Raw genomic sequence first — 20,958 nt, forward strand, 5'->3', positions numbered from 1 at the left:
CGTCTGAATTTCTCAAATGGTGTCCACTCGGATCTGCCTCACAGTTTCTGAAAAAATTTTGATAAAGCAAAGCGCCAGTCTCTCAGCAAGTTGTCAAAGGAATTCCGAAAGGAGGGGTGGACCAGTGGTCACTCAAAGCCTGCCCACAGGCGAATGACGCAACCAACAGGTGTGAAAAAACTCACGCATGCGCACGAGGGTTCAAGCTTGTCTGATGTAATCGCACGTGATTCAAATCCATATAGTTTTTTTAAAAAATAAAAAGGTCCGTTTCTTTTCTCACAGACCTCGTATATAGCATGATAAAATGAATAAAAATACTATATGACATAAGTTTCACATTGTTTCATTCAAATGAGAAGTGTTTTACAATTTGTTAAAAAACATTTGATTAAGTCTATATGAGCAACACAGCAAAAGAGGTTCTTCAGATCTGCAAAACACCAAACCGACCAGAAATCTCCAATGATCCTCCTTCACTGAGCAGCCAACGTGAACGGACAAAGCTGAGGCTGATGCTGCCAAATGGACCAGGTACCACCGATGAGCCCAACCCCTCACTCCAGAGGAGGAAACTGGAAGCCAGTGTAGTCGGCTGATGGTGATGAAAAGTACTCATTTTGAATACATCACAAGCTGGTAGTACCAACCTTCTGTGCCTTCCCAAGTGTCCTTGGCACAACCGCACAAATTGCCGATATGCGATATGATGATATTTTCTGCAACAAAAAATAGCATGGATTGATGTTCAAAACAACAGTTCATTCTTTTTGTATTTGAATATTTTTTACTTTTTTCTATAAACCATGTAAATGAAACTTTCTAACTATTTCATGTGCTGACTCGTACTGTGGAGCATCATGTCGGCATAGTGTGCCACTCTGAGGACATCTGCATCCAAACACACAATGGATAAACTAGCCAGCTGTGTGACACATTGAGGATTTTCACCACCACGTTGCATCTCCACCAAGAATGCAGAAATTTCCCTGCAACAGCGAGACTCGATCACGAGTGGCATCGGCTGACTGTGTTCACATGAGCGCCTGAAAAAAACAGAACATTGACATTTTTGTGTTTTCCAAATATACATATGCATGTAAACTGAACAGCCTGTTTTTTGTTCAGACTTCTGTTCATTCAAAGTAGATTAGATGCGATACAATTTGATTACAGATGTTCTGTATGTGTATTTTAGACAGGAAAGTCTCCATTTAGCATAAACATTTTTCAACAATATTATGCCTGATAAAATTTGACAACAGATATAGAAGTAAAATTTTATTTTATTTAGAAATCTGTTCCCCCCCCCATCCCATGTGGGTCTACAGCTTTTCAGATAAAGATTTGCAATAATTTGCTTTGAATAAAAAGTGAAGAATTAGCAATCACAAGAAACTGACTTATAAATGATTAAATATATACAGAATGTACAGAAACTTTATTTTCAGTGATTTTAGAACAAACTCCTGAATTTAAGCAGGCTGTGCTGCTCAATAATTTTTTTCATACACAAACACACCGTGCCAGGAATAAATGATCATTTATAAGAAAGTGGTGAGTGAACAAACCATTGTGTCTTCCTCGACACTGTTGTCATTCCCTGACAGCTGCGCTTCATCCTCTTTCTGTCACGTTCGGCTGAACATACACGGTGTGGAGCCGCTCATTATTTACACAGTTAATATCTTCATCAGACACTTCCTCATCTTCTTCAAAAACAATCGATATGTCACTTAAATCTTCGCTATAATCGTGCACTATGCCTTCGCTGTCCGTGTCTGCCGTATTGGTAAACAGAGCGGTGCTGCGAGACATTTACTCGAATGACGTCACATCCATCGCAGCGAAAAAGTAGGTCGACTTGGAGACGGAAAATTCAAATTCTCAGATGGGTAACGAAACGTCTAAATACTTGTTCAGTGTAATTTTATGGTAAAAAACCAAAGACAACGTGGAAAAAGCTTTGTACATATTCTTCAAGAATATGTACAAACGTCATAGCGTGGCAGGGACACTTTAATTCCACAAGTATTAATCCCACAGTTTACATTTCTTTGAAAATCTATTCACAATTCAGACAATATTTTGACCTGCAGCAGATGAGCCTCTTCAGTCCAATCTTGTCCAATATCCTCTTCCCTCCATCATTGCAGGATGCTACATTTAGCGTGTGGCAATGTAAGGGTTTAAAATTTTATTATTTTTTTAGGGCACATTTGTTTCTTTTGCGATACTGTCGTTAAAGTATGGCCTGCCAGCTTCTCATGTCTTTAGATATTTACAGGTAAGACAGTTTATTCAATCATCCTCCCCTGGGTTTCCAGTTAAGCCTCCCTGTAATGTTATTGATTAGCTCAGATCCTTTGACCCAACCAGAAACAAAGCCATTTCTGTCATGCTGAATCTAATCTCTCATATAAATTCACCCTCCTCTCTTGCAATTAAACAATCTTGGGAGTCGGATCTTCTAATTACATTTAATGAGGCAGTATGGGTTGATGTTTCGAGGAACATTCATTCACCTTCAATCTGGTCAAGACATTCTCTTATTCAATTTAAAGTGGTTCACCGGACACACCGACACAAATCCAGACTCGTCAAAATTTATCCTCAAATTGACCCAATGTGCAATAGATGTAAACCACGGGAAGCGACCATGGAAATACAGACGTGGAACGGACATGCGTGCCTCAATCTATTAGCGTCACTCAAGACAGGGTGGCGCCATAGCTAAGGGTGATAATGTGCCAATCATAAATAATAAACTGATCGCTTTTTTTGCAATAGCGTCGCTATTTCTTTGAAAGCTCTTTGCAATGAACCTATGCATGTGTGGGTGAAAAAAAGAACTTGTATGTAAAATGCAGAAATTTGGGGAAATTATGACAAACTGTGCTGCTTTCCTCGCTCTATTGTCGCTATTTGTTAACAGATTTTAATAAAAGTAAGCTTGTTTTAAAGCCCTTTAATTGCTCTTTCTAATGAACCCATACATGCCTGGGTAGAAAAAAGTTTTATGTAAAGTGTGGAAATTTGAGGAAAAATATGCCATTCTGTTCATTTACTGTGATGCTTTTTTCCCCTGTCATCATAATTCTCGATGGATTTTTTATAAATGAAGCCTTGTAAGTTGTATTCAAGCTGATTAAAAGCTCTAACGAACCCACACATGCCTGGATAAAAAATCCTTATGTATTAAAATATTAATCTGAAGTATGTCTTGCCACTGTGCTCATTTACTTTGCTGCTTTTTCTACTGTAATATTATTGCTAGTGTTTTAATGACATATATATATATATATATATATATATATGATTTTTACTAACATTTTATGACAAGTAGATATTAAGCCATTCAGAATTTATGACTTTTGACCCTCAGTCAGGGTAAAAAGTACCACCCCCCCAACCACACTGTTAAAATTTAAATGCCACCTGTGACCACCATGTACATATATTAAACAACTGCAAGTATATATACATATATTTAAACATTTTTGTTTACGTAATTGTATGCATGTGAACGCAGCTTAATGAAAAGAAATTATGGCATTGGGTATATCGATATTAAATTGTGACATAATGACTTTAAAATAGACATTTGTTTTACATAATTACATTAAGGCTCTTGTACAGTTCATCTCAGTATTGGAGAATTTGTTTTTGTCGGTGTAGTTGATGGTGAAGCACTGGCTGCCGTTTTTCCCTCATTTCACTTCTGTTTAACAGGTGCCTTTACTGGCTCAAGGTCTATCTCCACCCTTAGTAATGGCCGTGATGTCCATTCCAGGTCTCTATTTCCATGGGTCCGACAGCGAACAGAAACTTTCCACCGACACGAAATTTATCACTTAATAACAACATCCACAACTTAAAACAATCATTTACCTGATCACCAACAGCAGCAGAGACGAAAAGACGCAGATGGCAGGAAAAAAGTGAAAGTAAACAAACCACCTCAGGTTATGTAAGCAGGAAAAGAGAGAAACGGCGCCCCTAGTGCTCAGGGTGAGGATTACATGATAGTTCACTCTCTGCAGTTCAGACGTCAGTTATTCAAAAGATTTAATCTGGATTAAAGTGATCCAGATTTGTTAATCTTATTTGCTATCTAGAATCACGTAATTTGTCTGACCTTTTTTTTTTTTCCAGATCCAGACTTTTCAGGATTAGAAATTCGGATAAAAAGTGCTCTAAATAATACAATACAAACTGTTGGAAGAATAGCAGGTAGAAAAGCAGTTTTTATTTAATTTTATTTGAAAAAACAGAAAAAAAAAAAACTAATTTCCTTTTAAACAGTTCACGACCCACAAAAGAAAAAAAATAAACAAAATAAACATAAGTGAGTCACAAAGTTGTACATGTGATTTAAATAATAATAATAATAATAATTTATGAATAGGGGACAACACAGTGGCTGAGTGGTTAGTACTGTTGCCTCACAACAAGAAGGTCATGGGTTTGATTCCCACCTTTGTTCTTTCTGTGTGGAGTTTGCATGTTCTCCCCATGTCTGTGTGGGTTCCCTCCAGGTGCTCCGGCTTCCTCCCACATCCAAAGGCATCCAGGTTTTAGGTGGATCAGAGACTTTAAATTGTCCGTAGGTGCAGAACCTTTTTCCAGATTGACAACAAATCACAGACTCTTAAGGTGCGTTTACACATAACCAAGACGCATTACGAATGTCATTTTTCTGTCATTCGTGACACATTCCTGACATTCTTAATGTGACTTAACGCATCTGAATAGGTTTCTTAATAGGGCATGTTGGTGCGTGATATTCTTGATATTCGTGGAGCATGTTTTTGCCTGTCGAAAAATCTTCCACGAATGTCACACACCACCCTCATTTTGTTGATCCGTCTTGATGAGTAGCGATCCTTAATAGAACGTGACAGCGTTCATAGTGCTTCCTGTGATGGTTCTTGGAGCCCAAACTGTCACACGTTATTACGAAGTGACACGGAAACTGTCAAGTTTAGACACAACTTGTAATGCGGCGTCACATTTCACTGCGCGCCACAACGAATCAGTTTTCTGTCACGTGCACACAATAAACTCGACTCCACAGCGTTCAGTTTGATGAAGTATGCCAAAGAGGAACAGTGACGCGAAGTCAACCAAGTGTCGTTCCATAGTTCCTGCTGAAGCTCCTCAGGACGCTCCTGCAGGTGTTCCACCTGCTGTTGTAACTGATGAACGGGAGAACGAGTCTGAGCCAGAGGAACCAGAGGAGCGAGAGGAGACTCACATGCAGCCAGACATCTCTGCACCTCCTCCAGTCCAGCGGAGGAAGAAGTGTGCGCACAATTAAACTCTGCTGCACCGCATTCAGTTTGATTACTGACACCAAGTCGGCTAAAAGTCTCATTTCAGTGCTCTTCAGCGCACTACTGCAGGTGTTCCACCTGCTGCATGTGCCTGATGTTTGGGAAAACGCACGAGACGAGAGCCGCATGAAGCCGCACATCTGGCTCTGTCCTCCTCCTCCTCTCTGCGCCACTCCATGGCACAGAGCCCAACTACGCAAGCAGTCACAAAGTTCTTCTGAAAAACTGGAGCGATCTGAATTCGGTTGGATGAATATGCGTGTGTGTGCGTGGAGACAGTTCACCTTGTTCACAACATGACAGAACTTAATGATGCGCTGTTATGTGCAACAGCGCGCAACATTATTCTTGACTGTGCGTAATGCTTCCTGATAATTCTCCAGCAACATGTGCCATTAACCGTAACGCGTGGTAACAGGTTGCAGCAGTTCCTGAGGACTCCTGACACCTCAAATCATCACATTTGTGATCAGCGGCCAAGAATGTTTACTTTGTGGCATTCGTGACTTGTCGTCGTTATGTGTAAACGCAGCATTAGTCAGTCTGCATGCTTTAGCAAAGTGACTCTTTTTGTTGCATGTATTGCATGTCTGACCATGAGCTGGATGTTGCTTCTGACCATGTTTGTAGCCGCATCTGGAACAGGGTGTGTCAGCTTTCTGATCATTTACACTCATTTTTGATTTGTGTTCCATTTTACTCGTCTTTGCCTTGGTTCTGTCTGTCTTTTTCCAATCCTTGACACTTCTTCCTTGAGCACTTTTACCTGATTGGATGTCATTTCTTTAGTGTTATGGCCCTTTTCGATGTTTCTCATAATCTTGCACGCACCTGGTCCTCTCGAACACCAATCCTGTCCCGTATCAACCAATCGTGGAGACGGCCAAATTCACAGTCTTTCAAATTGTTCTTTAAGTCGGTCACATAGGCATCAATGTTCTCTTTTGGACCTCAAGCTCTCTTGAAGAACAAATGATGGATATAAAATAAGTTGTTTCTTGGCTCCCAATACTTTCCTCTTCAGTATGAGGGTCATTCGGTGCCAACTTAACTAAATTTTACGAACTTCCCCGTGTGTGTGGAGAAAAGATTATGTTGTTTTGCCCCCGTCTTAAAGTAACCCTAATGATGTACTTGTTATTATTGCACGAATTTGTTTTTGTAGCCACTAACGACGGAGTGAAGCATGCTGGGGTCATTCTGAACTGGGAGTGAAGAGCTGGGGTCATTATGTTTTTGCAAAAGGAAAGCTGAGATCATTATGTTTTTGCAAGAGGAAAGAACTTTCAGATGCCTGTTGATTAAAGGAATTATGTGCGCCAGGGAGTTTGAGATGGCCACTCACCCTCCCTTCGCGCACACACTAGAAAAGAGGGGGCAGAGCCATGCTTCGATAGAGTCTGCTGCGGGTTTACGTACGAATGCCCAGCCGGTTGACAAGCGCACTCTGCCGAAGGTGTTGGCTCTCCACCTTAAAGGCGTCACGGTAAGAGAGAAAGAGATGTTTCATGCGCTGCAACCACTTGTGCTTGATGTAACTGCTTTTGTGGGGAATAAATATACGCCTGTTTGTTCTAGCAAAGTGCAGTCAGTGTGATCATTTCTGTGTGCCGATCTGACCGAACCTTGTTTCAAAACATTTTTGCCGTTGTCGGCAGGATAACGAGGGGTGTTCAGACTACACACAGAAATGTCTTGTTTTGGGAAAGGAAAAAGAGATGCAGAGGTGGCATCTCAACAGGAAGAAGTGGTCCCGGGGTGGGATGGGATTACTTTTAAGGAAATAGGCCAGCTTCTACGGCGACGTGGGGGACGCCCTGGGCCGTGGACTGGAGCAATTCCCACCGCGACTCCACCAGTTTTATGTGAGATGTTAAAGCGGGTGGAGGTTAAAACGAAAGCTCCATTGGGAGGTATTTTAGAGATGATGATGGATTTGTGTGCACTCATTTTGACACGTCTGTCATGTTCAGGAATGTTAAACACACCTGCTGTTTTGAGTCTTGATTTTTTATTTTTTTTTTATGTATAAGTTTACAATGAATTAGTTGCAGAAATGTTATATGTGGAAAGTGGGAATTTATTATTACTAGCACTGTATTTTCTGGTGTATAAGTTGCACCTGTTTAAAAAAGCCTCTTGAAGATGAAAAAAAATTGCACCTTTTTTCTGCATTATCACTACTTTGGGACTTTTGTGCATCTTGTTTTTGGCATTTCTTCTTTTGTATGGGGGGAGGAACAACAATGCTCATTTGATATGGCAAAAGAAGCCAGTAGAACTTCAAGTGGACCAGTAGAACTTCAAGTGTCTGCTCTAAATGATTATGCTAATTGGAGCTTATGGCAAAAACAGAACAGGATCCGAAAACCTTTAGGGTGCTGGTCGAGGAAACTCCCAGATGCGAGGATGCGTTACACGCCCTTTGAAAAACAGCTCTTGGCATGTTATTGGGCGCTAATTGAAACTGAATCACAAACGGTAGGACATGAGGTAATGATGAGAACACACATACCCATTTTGACATGGGTAATGAGTAATCCTACCACTCATCGAATAGGGACAGCTCAGGAGGCTAGTGTAATTAAATGGAAATGGTATTTATCAGAGCGGGTAAAATCAGGTGAAAAAGGAGTTTCATTGCTGCATGAACAAGTAGCTGATACTCCTGAGGAAGATGAGGTGCCTTTTGAAGTTCAACCATTGGAAGAATCTCCTGTAAAAGCGGGGAAAAAGTGGGATGATTTGTCAGATGATGAGAGAAGTTGAGCTTGGTTCACTGATGGTTCCCGTCAATATCAAGCAGGAAAAAGAAGGTGGAAAGCAGGAGCTTTTAATCCACAATTAGGTCAATCTTTAGAAGAATTAGGAGAAGGAAAGAGTAGTCAGTGGGCAGAGTTGAAAGACATATGGTGGTCATGCAGGGAGGACCACAGGGCCTCCATATTTATACAGACTCATGGTCAGTGACCCAAGGACTACTTACCTGGATGCCTACATGGCATGCCACTAATTGGAAAATACATTCTAAGGAAGTTTGGGGAAAAGAATTGTGGGAAGACATTTGGGAAAAGGCTAAAACCATTCCCATCACGGTGGTGCATGTTGATGCACATACTACAGGACAAGACTCAGAAGCTTTATTTAATAAAGCTGCAGATCAATTGGTAAAAATAATGGTAGAACTAAGACAATCCAGCCCAGGATTGGCTAGATGGGCTCATATCAAAGCAGGACATTGGGGAATTCAAGGTACCCTAAAATGGGCCAGAGATCGAGGTATTGATCTAAAATTGGATGATGTGAAAACAGCAATCACTGAGTGTGAACAATGTCAACACCACCGGAAGGGTGTGCCTCAACATTTGCATGGGCAGTTAAATCGTGGAAAAAGTCCTGGTCAAATTTGGCAACTAGATTTTATAGGACCCTTGCCTATGTCCAAAGGATGCAGACATGCATGCACTGCCATAGATACATTTTCGGGAGTCTTGGTAGTGCATCCATGTAAATTTGCAAATCAAATGGCCACACTTAAGTGTTTGGGAATAATACAGCAGTATTATGGATTACCAGTACAGGTTCAAACTGATAATGGTACTCATTTTACAGGGAATAAAGTAAAAGAGTGGGCCAAAGAAAATCATGTTGAATGGATTTATCATATTCCCTATTACCCGCAGGCGGCGGGGTTAATAGAGCGAATGAACGGGCTTCTTAAAGAGACCCTACGGAAATTGTCAAAAGATCGCACTATGCGACATTGGAAACAGGACTTGACTACTGCTGTGGATCAGTTGAACAATCGGCCAATAGGGTCAGGATCCACACCTTTGATAAGGATGATTTCGGGAGAAATGATAGAGCATACTACAGAAAGCATCAAAATGTGGAAAATTGATCCAGAAGCAGAATTACCTGTCAGAGCAACTCCAGGCTCAGCAGGACTAGATTTGAGAACATTGGCAACTGTCACATTGGTACCTGATCAAATTCAAGTGGTAAAAACAGGGCTGGGTCTACAATGTCCAAAAGGGACATATGGACACGTTCTGCCACGTAGTGGTCTATCACTCAAAGGGTTAACTATTCAAGCCGGGGTGATAGATGCAGATTACCAAGGCGAGATTGGAGTGGTTTGTAGATTGTTTGGAGAACAACCCCTGATATTAAACAAAGAGGACAAAATTGCTCAATTAATAATTAAACCCTGTGAAATGGGATTGGTACAGGAAATACCAAAACCAGCAGTAATAACCACACGGGGAACACAAGGTTTTGGTTCCTCAGACCGAGTAGGTGCTAAAGTTTGGGTTAACCTAATGGACCACCAAAAGCAGCAGAAATTATAGCTCAAGGAAATGATGCAACTGTTAGTATACTCTATCAGGGTGAAGAAAAATGGGTAAATGTACCTATATCAAAATGTTATATGAGAGAAGACTAATCAATGTCATTCTACAAATAGTTTCCCCTTTGTCATCTAGGATCAGTTTGATGCCCTGGTGGGAGTTGTTGATCGGGCGATCAAGGACCACAGGAGGTGAACGTCGCCATGGCAACCAGTGGAAGCCCCGGGATTGGAGGTGTCGGCTGCTGGGTCATACTCCTCCTTGTAGGTGGTGCCATGGTCTCCGGCTGCTGGGGGATGACGGAAGGAAACGAACTTGAAGAGATACCATTGTTCCAAACAGGATGGAAGAACTCCGCCAACAACAGAACGCAAGATGATTACACCTGCACCAGTAATTGCAAACTATGGCGATGTGTGAACTGTTTTGCCAGACACCATATACCAGTATTTACTATGGAATGTAATGTCACTCTTAATGCTAGAGTGAACATGTGTGTTTTTAATATGACAAGTAAATCGTGTAGTAATGTCAATGGAACCACCTGGACTATTAAACCGTGGAGTAAAGTAATGATCAGTAATAGTACTGAAATTAAAGGGAGGAGATCATTCCTGTACATGCTGTGGGTACTACCAACAGAGGCTAAGGCAACACAAACCCAGGTTGCACCTTTGATTGATACCTGCACCTATTTGGCACAAGCAACAGTGAAGACAAAGGTATATTGGCAAGTTACCTTTCCACATATTCCAACTTGCAAAAGACGCCGAAGAGCGTGGTATGATACTTTATTGGGAGGAACAGGAACTGTCCTAGGAGTATCAAATACAGTTGATAATGAAGTGACCAGAACCATGTTGTCAAACACAGGTCAGTATTCTTCTCAGGTATTACATCAGATAGGAGAGTGGCTACCAACAGCATTGGTTGGACAATTGCAAAATGCAGATCTGTGGCAGAAAAGCTTTCAATGGCAAATGAAATTATGGAATGAAACCTATGATTCATTAAAGAATCTATCACATATAGGTAATTGGACAGCATGTGCAGTACAACTAATTCATGCAGAAGCTCAAAGAGAAAGATTTCAGCGTATAGTTACCACAGGGAACTATTATGATTGGAGACGGATTTGGAATATAACTGATTCCTTATGGTTAAAGTTACATCCAGAATTTACACAGTGTAATGAAACAGTATGTACTGGACACTGGACCCAGTACAATGTGACACAACCAAAGGTTGTTTGTAAATATCAAGTGTTACCGGTAATTACGACTAATGGCTATTGGTTCTTGCATATGGATGGAGAGTGGCTAGAACCAAAAACCAATACGACTTTTGATACCAAAATGTGTGATATCACTGATAAAGGAATGGCCTGTGTGCTGCAAACTGGATATGCTAATCCATGTCTAACCGACTCAGAGGTTGTACTTTGTGATTGGACAAGAGAAACACCAAGAGAAATGTTGTGGCAGATTGGCCCACATACTCTGTGTGTTGCAACAATGACAGAAAATTCACAGGTGCCTTCGGTTCCGTACACTGGCTGTTTAAATAATGTACACTTATGGCATTGGGGAAACCGGACTTATCGTTTGACTAATTATTCTGTATCGAGTCGGCTGACTTCGGTACAATGGGATGTATTACATTCCCCATGGAGTCTTTCCCTAGAGTGTTTCAAATGCGCATTGGAACAATCTACGAAAATACAGCAATTAATAGAGTCACATAAGTCCAACGTCTCCAGTCTCATGGTGTCTACATTGATAGCTAGCGAACGGGTAAAACATGTGGCAAAATTAGTACAGCAAGCGTCAGCACACCATTGGTGGGATATCTTTTCAGGGATGTCCATCACTGCCAGGAGTACCTTAGTGCCGCCCTTACTTTTATTAATTATAGCAATATGTGTTATGACTTTTTGTAATATTTTTTACATGTGTTTATGTTATACGATTAAGACGGGAAGTGGAATGGGTAATATTTCAACGAATGAGATGAAATTGATTTTGTTGATTCATGATCCCTTTGGAGTAAACAAATATAATGTTACATTAGACCCCACAACATCGGGTTTTGTATATGAGTATATTGTTTGGAACAGGTATAATCAAGACTATATTACTCAAAATTTTGTTTGTGAATCACTAGAAGAAATGTGGGAAATGCTATGGCAGGACATAATCGTCGGAATAGGCTGGAGCCCAGCATTACCTGAATCTGCTAGTGGTTACATAAATTGACTGGTGCAAAACACCAAGAGTGGAATGTGTGGAGAAAAGATTATGTTGTTTTGCCCCTGTCTTAAAGTAACCCTAATGATGTACTTGTTATTATTGCACAAATTTGTTTTTGTAGCCACTAACGACTGGGAGTGAAGCATGCTGGGGTCATTCTGAACTGGGAGTGAAGAGCTGGGGTCATTATGTTTTTGCAAAAGGAAAGCTGAGATCATTATGTTTTTGCAAGAGGAAAGAACTTTCAGATGCCTGTTGATTAAAGGAATTATGTGCGCCAGGGAGTTTGAGATGGCCACTCACCCTCCCTTCGCGCACACACTAGAAAAGAGGGGGCAGAGCCATGCTTCGATAGAGTCTGCTGCGGGTTTACGTACGAACGCCCAGCCGGTTAACAAGCGCACTCTGCCGAAGGTGTTGGCTCTCCACCTTAAAGGCGTCACGGTAAGAGAGAAAGAGATGTTTCATGCGCTGCAACCACTTGTGCTTGATGTAACTGCTTTTGTGGGGAATAAATATACGCCTGTTTGTTCTAGCAAAGTGCAGTCTGTGTGATCATTTCTGTGTGCCGATCTGACCGAACCTTGTTTCAAAACACCGTGTCACCCCCTCAGGTTTTATAAGAATCATTCTTACACGTAGGTCTTTATGATATTACTCACTGTGCTAAAGACGACCTTAATTCCTCTTCGTTTAGGTAATAAAGACTTTAAATTTTGACCCTACAAATGCTGGATGTAAAAATTTGCCTTTTATCCAACTTCATGGGCTTATAATTTTATAATGGAACCACCTCGGCGGGTGATAGGGGGTTATTTTGCTGTGTAAAAATAAGCTGCAGCTTCAGTCAGCAACTTATTGGTAAACATTTTATTTATTATTAAATCGTCAACATTTCTTGACCTTATCTTTGATTTGAAATCACGATCAAAACAAAACTCAGCACTCAGTCTTGGTGACGTCATCTCCGAGCCGAGGCCTGACCAATAAACAGCCTACACTAGTCTGGTTAAGATGGCGAGCTTCGTGTCGGGGTCGAGCTGCTGTTCCGTTTAGAATCTAAACTTTGTGAGGTATTTTTCAAACATGCTGTCAGGTTTAGCCTTGTGAAGTGTTCTGAAGTCGTTAATAGGCGTTTTGTTTCCCTCGTCCTGTTCTCCTACATGCAGCTCTGTGTTAATGTGGAGACTCAGCTGTGGGTCTAGATGTTTTGCTGTCCATCCACCAGTGAGACACTTTGCTCAACCACCAAAACAATAGACGGTGCCAGAAAGCCAACTGAGCGACATTCCTCCCACTATGCTGAAGAAGGAAAATTCAGCTGTTCCACTCGCTGCAGCGACTGATGATATTGTCAAACGACTTCTTTCACTGGAGTTGGGGATAAGTAAGAGGGATAAAGTTGAGATTAAAAAACGAACAACTCATAGTGAAAGTCCAGAGGGATCCTACTGATCATGACTCAGTGGAAGTCAGGGTGGCGAAGTTGACAGCAATGATCCAAAACTGCCGTGAACACCTACAAAAGCATCACAAGGACAAAGCTAATAAGAGGAAGATGCTGTTGGCTGTGGGTCACAGGAAGAAGCTTTTGAAAAAAAACAGGCTGGTTCACTATGAAGCCTTTGAGAAGGTTTGTGAGCAGCTTGGCATCACCTACACCTTCCCTCCAGAGAACTACAGACGGGCCACTCATCGCTGGCTGGACAAGAAGGCCTTTTCTGTTCAGGTTTTTAAGGAAGTACAGAAACAGAAGAGCTGAGCAGAAGCTGAAGATGAAGCAAAGCTTGGCCTCTAAAGTTACAGCTGAGACCAAAAGTGAAGGGACGCAGTAAAAATGCAATATACGAGGTCTATTAGATAATAAACCGACCCTTTTATTATTTTTTTAACTATATGGATTTGAATGACGTGCGATTACACCAATCATGCTTGAACCCTCGTGCGCATGCGTGAGTTTTTTCACGCGTGTCGGTGATGCATTTCCCTGTGGGCAGGCCTTGAGTGAGATGTGGTCTCGCCCTCTCGGCTGAATTCCTTTGTTTCACACGCTGCTCGAGACGGCGCGCGTTGCTTTTATGAAAATTTTTTCTGGACCTGTGAGGAATATCCGAGTGGACACTATTCGAGAAATTAAGCTGGTTTTCGGTGAAAAGTTTAACGGCTGATGACAGCTTGCAGCGCTTCCAGGCGCCGTCGTCGGCCTGTTTCGACCTGAAAACATCCTAATTTAAGGCTTAATTCATCCAGGACGTCGTGAGAGAACAGAGAAGATTCAGAAGAGGCCGGCATGAGGACTTTATGCGGACATTCCACTGTTTAAGGACATTTTGTAATGAAAGACGTGTGCGCAAATTCGCCGAGTCGTTTCCGTGATGACTCGGCAAATCTGTGTGCGCCGCGACAGGAAAAACACCTCCGTGTTGAAAACCATTTGTAAAATTCAGGTGGCTGTTGATGGCTTTCAACAAGTGAGTAACTGAGAAATTGTTTAACAGCTTGGGCATGTTCCAACTTGCCCGTTAAGGTTTCCAACGGAGGTGTTTTCCTGTCGCGACCCCCTGTGGTCGGGTCCGGCCCGACATGCGACTCTGCCCGCACGTTCTTTCATTACAAAATGTCCGTTAACAATGGAATATCCGAATAAACTCATGCCGACTTCTTCTGAAAGTTCTCTGACGACTTCCTGGGTCAACAGAGCCTGAAATGTGGAAGTTTTCAACTTGAAACGGCGAGACGCTGCCGCCTCGAAGCGCAGATCGCCGTCAGGTACCGTGGGCCGTCCTTAAAGCGACACTACCAGACCAAAATCTCTCATCAGCCGTTAAAATTTTTACCGAAAACCAGCTGAATTTATCGAATGGTGTCCACTCAGTTGTGCCTTACAGTTTTGAAAAAAATTTGATCAAACAAAGCAGCAGTCTCTGAGCCATTCCTAAACAATGAAGAAAAAAAAAAATCGACGAGAGGGTGGGCGACTCCTCACTCAAAGACTGCCCACAGGCGAATGACGTAACCGACAGGTGTGAAAAAACTCTTGCATGCCCACGAGGGTTCAAGCACGTCTGATGTAATCACACGTGATTCAAATCCATATGGTTTTTGAAAAAAATAATAAGGTCAGATACTTTTCTAATAGACCTCGTATGTTGACTATTGGTTCCAAATCTACTGAGAACATCAAGTTTTTGTGATGACTAATGTGGCTTCTAGATAAATTGATCTATTTGGCATTTGTGTTTTTATTTTCAATTTGTCAGTTCACAGAATTTGTCTGGATGTTAGAATTTCATGTACAGAAAATTTCTGAAAATGGAAAAGAAAAAAAAAAATCAACAGCCTACGTTTGATGTTTATGTTCTATTTTGTATCAATTGTCTGCATTTATATATGTGTTCATTTTTGTATCTCGAAATACCAAATAAAAATGTTGGAATAAAATAAAAATAAATAAAATCAACAGTCTGCACGCCTCCTAGCACCTGACGGTCACGTGATTTCTGGGAACCAGCAGGAGCTTCGACTCGCTGCAGGATCAATCAATCAATCAATTTTTTTTTTTTATATAGCGCCAAATCACAACAAACAGTTGCCCCAAGGCGCTTTATATTGTAAGGCAAGGCCATACAATAATTATGTAAAACCCCAACGGTCAAAACGACCCCCTGTGAGCAAGCACTTGGCTACAGTGGGAAGGAGAAACTCCCTTTTAACAGGAAGAAACGTCCAGCAGAACCAGGCTCAGGGAGGGGCAGTCTTCTGCTGGGACTGGTTGCGGCTGAGGGAGAGAACCAGGAAAAAGACATGCTGTGGAGGGGAGCAGAGATCGATCACTAATGATTAAATGCAGAGTGGTACATACAGAGCAAAAAGAGAAAGAAACAGTGCATCATGGGAACCCCCAGCAGTCTACGTCTATAGCAGCATAACTAAGGGATGGTTCAGGGTCACCTGATCCAGCCCTAACTATAAGCTTTAGCAAAAAGGAAAGTTTTAAGCCTAATCTTAAAAGTAGAGAGGGTGTCTGTCTCCCTGATCTGAATTGGGAGCTGGTTCCACAGGAGAGGAGCCTGAAAGCTGAAGGCTCTGCCTCCCATTCTACTCTTACAAAACTTAGGAACTACAAGTAAGCCTGCAGTCTGAGAGCGAAGTGCTCTATTGGGGTGATATGGTACTACGAGGTCCCTAAGATAAGATGGGACCTGATTATTCAAAACCTTATAAGTAAGAAGAAGAATTTTAAATTCTATTCTAGAATTAACAGGAAGCCAATGAAGAGAGGCCAATATGGGTGAGATATGCTCTCTCCTTCTAGTCCCCGTTAGTACTCTAGCTGCAGCATTTTGAATTAACTGAAGGCTTTTTAGGGAACTTTTAGGACAACCTGATAATAATGAATTACAACAGTCCAGCCTAGAGGAAATAAATGCATGAATTAGTTTTTCAGCATCACTCTGAGACAAGACCTTTCTAATTTTAGAGATATTGCGTAAATGCAAAAAAGCAGTCCTACATATTTATTTAATATGCGCTTTGAATGACATATCCTGATCAAAAATGACTCCAAGATTTCTCACAGTATTACTGGAGGTCAGGGTAATGCCATCCAGAGTAAGGATCTGGTTAGACACCATGTTTCTAAGATTTGTGGGGCCAAGTACAATAACTTCAGTTTTATCTGAGTTTAAAAGCAGGAAATTAGAGGTCATCCATGTCTTTATGTCTGTAAGACAATCCTGCAGTTTAGCTAATTGGTGTGTGTCCTCTGGCTTCATGGATAGATAAAGCTGGGTATCATCTGCGTAACAATGAAAATTTAAGCAATACCGTCTAATAATACTGCCTAAGGGAAGCATGTATAAAGTGAATAAAATTGGTCCTAGCACAGAACCTTGTGGAACTCCATAATTAACTTTAGTCTGTGAAGAAGATTCCCCATTTACATGAACAAATTGTAATCTATTAGACAAATATGATTCAAACCACCGCAGCGCAGTGCCTTTAATACCTATGGCATGCTCTAATCTCTGTAATAAAATTTTATGGTCAACAGTATCAAAAGCAGCACTGAGGTCTAACAGAACAAGCACAGAGATGAGTCCACTGTCCGAGGCCATAAGAAGATCATTTGCAACCTTCACTAATGCTGTTTCTGTACTATGATGAATTCTAAAACCTGACTGAAACTCTTCAAATAGACCATTCCTCTGCAGATGATCAGTTAGCTGTTTTACAACTACCCTTTCAAGAATTTTTGAGAGAAAAGGAAGGTTGGAGATTGGCCTATAATTAGCTAAGATAGCTGGGTCAAGTGATGGCTTTTTAAGTAATGGTTTAATTACTGCCACCTTAAAAGCCTGTGGTACATAGCCAACTAACAAAGATAGATTGATCATATTTAAGATCGAAGCATTAAATAATGGTAGGGCTTCCTTGAGCAGCCTGGTAGGAATGGGGTCTAATAAACATGTTGATGGTTTGGATGAAGTAACTAATGAAAATAACTCAGACAGGACAATCGGAGAGAAAGTCTAACCAAATACCGGCATCACTGAAAGCAGCCAAAGATAACGATACGTCTTTGGGATGGTTATGAGTAATTTTTTCTCTAATAGTTAAAATTTTATTAGCAAAGAAAGCCATGAAGTCATTACTAGTTAAAGTTAATGGAATACTCAGCTCAATAGAGCTCTGACTCTGTCAGCCTGGCTACAGTGCTGAAAAGAAACCTGGGGTTGTTCTTATTTTCTTCAATTAGTGATGAGTAGAAAGATGTCCTAGCTTTACGGAGGGCTTTTTTTATAGAGCAACAGACTCTTTTTCCAGGCTAAGTGAAGATCTTCTAAATTAGTGAGACGCCATTTCCTCTCCAACTTACGGGTTATCTGCTTTAAGCTACGAGTTTGTGAGATATAGCACGGAGTCAGGCACTTCTGATTTAAAGCTCTCTTTTTCAGAGGAGCTACAGCATCCAAAGTTGTCTTCAATGAGGATGTAAAACTATTGACGAGATACTCTATCTCACTTACAGAGTTTAGGTAGCTACTCTGCACTGTGTTGGTATATGGCATTAGAGAACATAAAGAAGGAATCATATCCTTAAACCTAGTTACAGCGCTTTCTGAAAGACTTCTAGTGTAATGAAACTTATTCCCCACTGCTGGGTAGTCCATCAGAGTAAATGTAAATGTTATTAAGAAATGATCAGACAGAAGGGAGTTTTCAGGGAATACTGTTAAGTCTTCTATTTCCATACCATAAGTCAGAACAAGATCTAAGATATGATTAAAGTGGTGGGTGGACTCATTTACATTTTGAGCAAAGCCAATAGAGTCTAATAATAGATTAAATGCAGTGTTGAGGCTGTCATTCTCAGCATCTGTGTGGATGTTAAAATTGCCCACTATAATTATCTTATCTGAGCTAAGCACTAAGTCAGACAAAAGGTCTGAAAATTCACAGAGAAACTCACAGTAACTACCAGGTGGACGATAGATAATAACAAATAAAACTGGTTTTTGGACTTCCAATTTGGATGGACAAGACTAAGAGACAAGCTTTCAAATGAATTAAAGCTCTGTCTGGGTTTTTGATTAATTAATAAGCTGGAATGGAAGATTGCTGCTAATCCTCCGCCTCTGCCCGTGCTACGAGCATTCTGACAGTTAGTGTGACTCGGGGGTGTTGACTCATTTAAACTAACATTCATCCTGCTGTAACCAGGTTTCTGTAAGGCAGAATAAATCAATATGTTGATCAATTATTATATCATTTACTAACAGGGACTTAGAAGAGAGAGACCTAATGTTTAATAGACCACATTTAACTGTTTTAGTCTGTGGTGGAGTTGAAGGTGCTATATTTTTTCTTTTTGAATTTTTATGCTTAAATAGATTTTTGCTGGTTATTGGTGGTCTGGGAGCAGACACCGTCTCTACGGGGATGGGGTAATGAGGGGATGGCAGGGGGAAAGAAACTGCAGAGAGGTGTGTAAGACTACAACTCTGCTTCCTGGTCCCAACCCTGGATAGTCACAATTTGGAGGATTTAAGAAAATTGGCCAGATTTCTAGAAATGAGAGCTGCTCCATCCAAAGTGGGATGGATGCCGTCTCTCCTAACAAGACCAGGTTTATCCCAGAAGCTTTGCCAATTATCTATGAAGCCCACCTCATTTTTTGGACACCACTCAGACAGCCAGCAATTCAAGGAGAACATGCGGCTAAACATGTCACTCCCGGTCCGATTGGGGAGGGGCCCAGAGAAAACTACAGAGTCCGACATTGTTTTTGCAAAGTTACACACTGATTCAATGTTCATTTTAGTGACCTCCGATTGGCGTAACCGGGTGTCATTACTGCCGACGTGAATTACAATCTTACCAAATTTACGCTTAGCCTTAGCCAGCAGTTTCAAATTTCCTTCAATGTCGCCTGCTCTGGCCCCCGGAAGACAATTGACTATGGTTGCTGGTGTCGCTAACTTCACATTTCTCAAAACAGAGTCGCCAATAACCAGAGTTTGATCCTCGGCGGGTGTGTCGCCGAGTGGAGAAAAACGGTTAGAAATGTGAACGGGTTGGTGGTGTACAGGGGGCTTCTGTTTAGGGCTACGCTTCCTCCTCAGTCACCCAGTGGGCCTGCTTTCCCGGCTGCTCGGGATCTGCCAGAGGGAAACTAACGGCGGCTAAGCTACCTTGGTCCGCACCGACTACAGGGGCCTGGCTAGCTGTAGAATTTTCCACGGTGCGGAGCCGAGTCTCCAATTCGCCCAGCCTGGCCTCCAAAGCTATGAATAAGCTACACTTATTACAAGTACCATTACTGCTAAAGGAGGCCGAGGAATAACTAAACATTTCACACCCAGAGCAGAAAAGTGCGGGAGAGACAGGAGAAGCCGCCATGCTAAACCGGCTAAGAGCTAGTAGCTGCGCTAAGCTAGCGGATTCCTAAAAACACACAAAGTGAATAATGTGTAAATAATTTAGAGGTGATTCAGCAGAAGGAGTGCTTTAGTTAAGGCACGTGAAGATTACACTGGGAAACAAATCGTTATCTAGTTAACTAGATCAATCTAACTGCGCAGATTAAACAGCTAACAGATACAGAAAAACACCGCTGTGCTCCGGAACAGGAAGTGATACAATACTGCAGTGAGAGCCAACCACCAGTAGAGGCAAGCAAGAGCGTATGCCTGGCAATGAATTAGAATTGATCGACACAAGCTTCAGGATTCCGACACACAGTTCAGTCTGCGCACACGGCCAACAAGTTAAGATGAGTTCAAAGAAGAAGACGACAAAGTTTTAACTCAGTCTTCATCAGAGCGTTTTCTTCACTCATAAATCTAAAGTTTGTCGGCGTCATAATATCTCTGAGCGAATCTGAAGACCGACAGCAAACAGACGATAAAAACATATAACACTTAATGACGTCATTGACAAGTTAAAAACAACCTTTACCTGATGACCAGCGGCCGACAGCAGAGACAAAGAGACGCAGATGGCAGTCCAAAAGACAAAAGAGACAGAATTCAGTCGAACTCTGACATCCACCTCCGACTCTCCAACCCGGAAATGAGACAAACGGTGCAGTGCTGCCCCCTGGTGTTCAGGATGCTGTCAACACAACGAGGAAAGTCCGTTATCGGTGAAGCTACAGCATTTCATCAGTGCAACCGCTGAACCACTTCCTCAAACTGTGTCAAAATAAAAGCCTTGTAGAGTTTCATACACAGTTCAGTCTTACACTAGGTTTCAGTTTTGTTTCCGTTTGATCCTAATACGGTGGGTGACAATCAGCACAATGATTGACATAACAAATAACCAATGACAATTGAGAAAGCACACGGGATGGCCAATCAGATTGCCAGGAGAGCGGGCCTCCAGCCACCATGGAAGACCCGCCCCCTGCGAACGGACTGGCTCCAGCGACAGGACACCCACTGGTCGGTTCGGGGATCTCGGCAGCTGGGTGGGCGGGGCTCCACACTCCCTTTCTCGCCGGGCGGTGGGTGTGGTCAG

The 20,958-nt window shown here is 41.7% G+C and overlaps 2 long non-coding RNA genes and 1 pseudogene across 2 annotated transcripts in view; 2 read left to right on the plus strand and 1 right to left on the minus strand.

Annotated features, from left to right (window-relative positions):
• The window catches only part of LOC117504894, a 797,517-nt gene that overhangs the window by 694,170 nt on the left and 82,389 nt on the right, over positions 1–20,958 (plus strand). The window lies entirely within an intron of this gene.
• Positions 460–20,546, minus strand: LOC117504922. The gene is made up of 3 exons (XR_004558981.1): positions 20,398–20,546; positions 850–1,046; positions 460–719 (listed from the first exon to the last, which is right to left on the minus strand). It is a non-coding gene; the product is annotated as an uncharacterized LOC117504922 (long non-coding RNA).
• Positions 13,009–13,772, plus strand: LOC117504847 (annotated as a pseudogene).

The sequence above is a fragment of the Thalassophryne amazonica genome, chromosome 23 (genome assembly GCF_902500255.1).
Source record: "Thalassophryne amazonica chromosome 23, fThaAma1.1, whole genome shotgun sequence".
NCBI lineage: Eukaryota > Metazoa > Chordata > Actinopteri > Batrachoidiformes > Batrachoididae > Thalassophryne > Thalassophryne amazonica.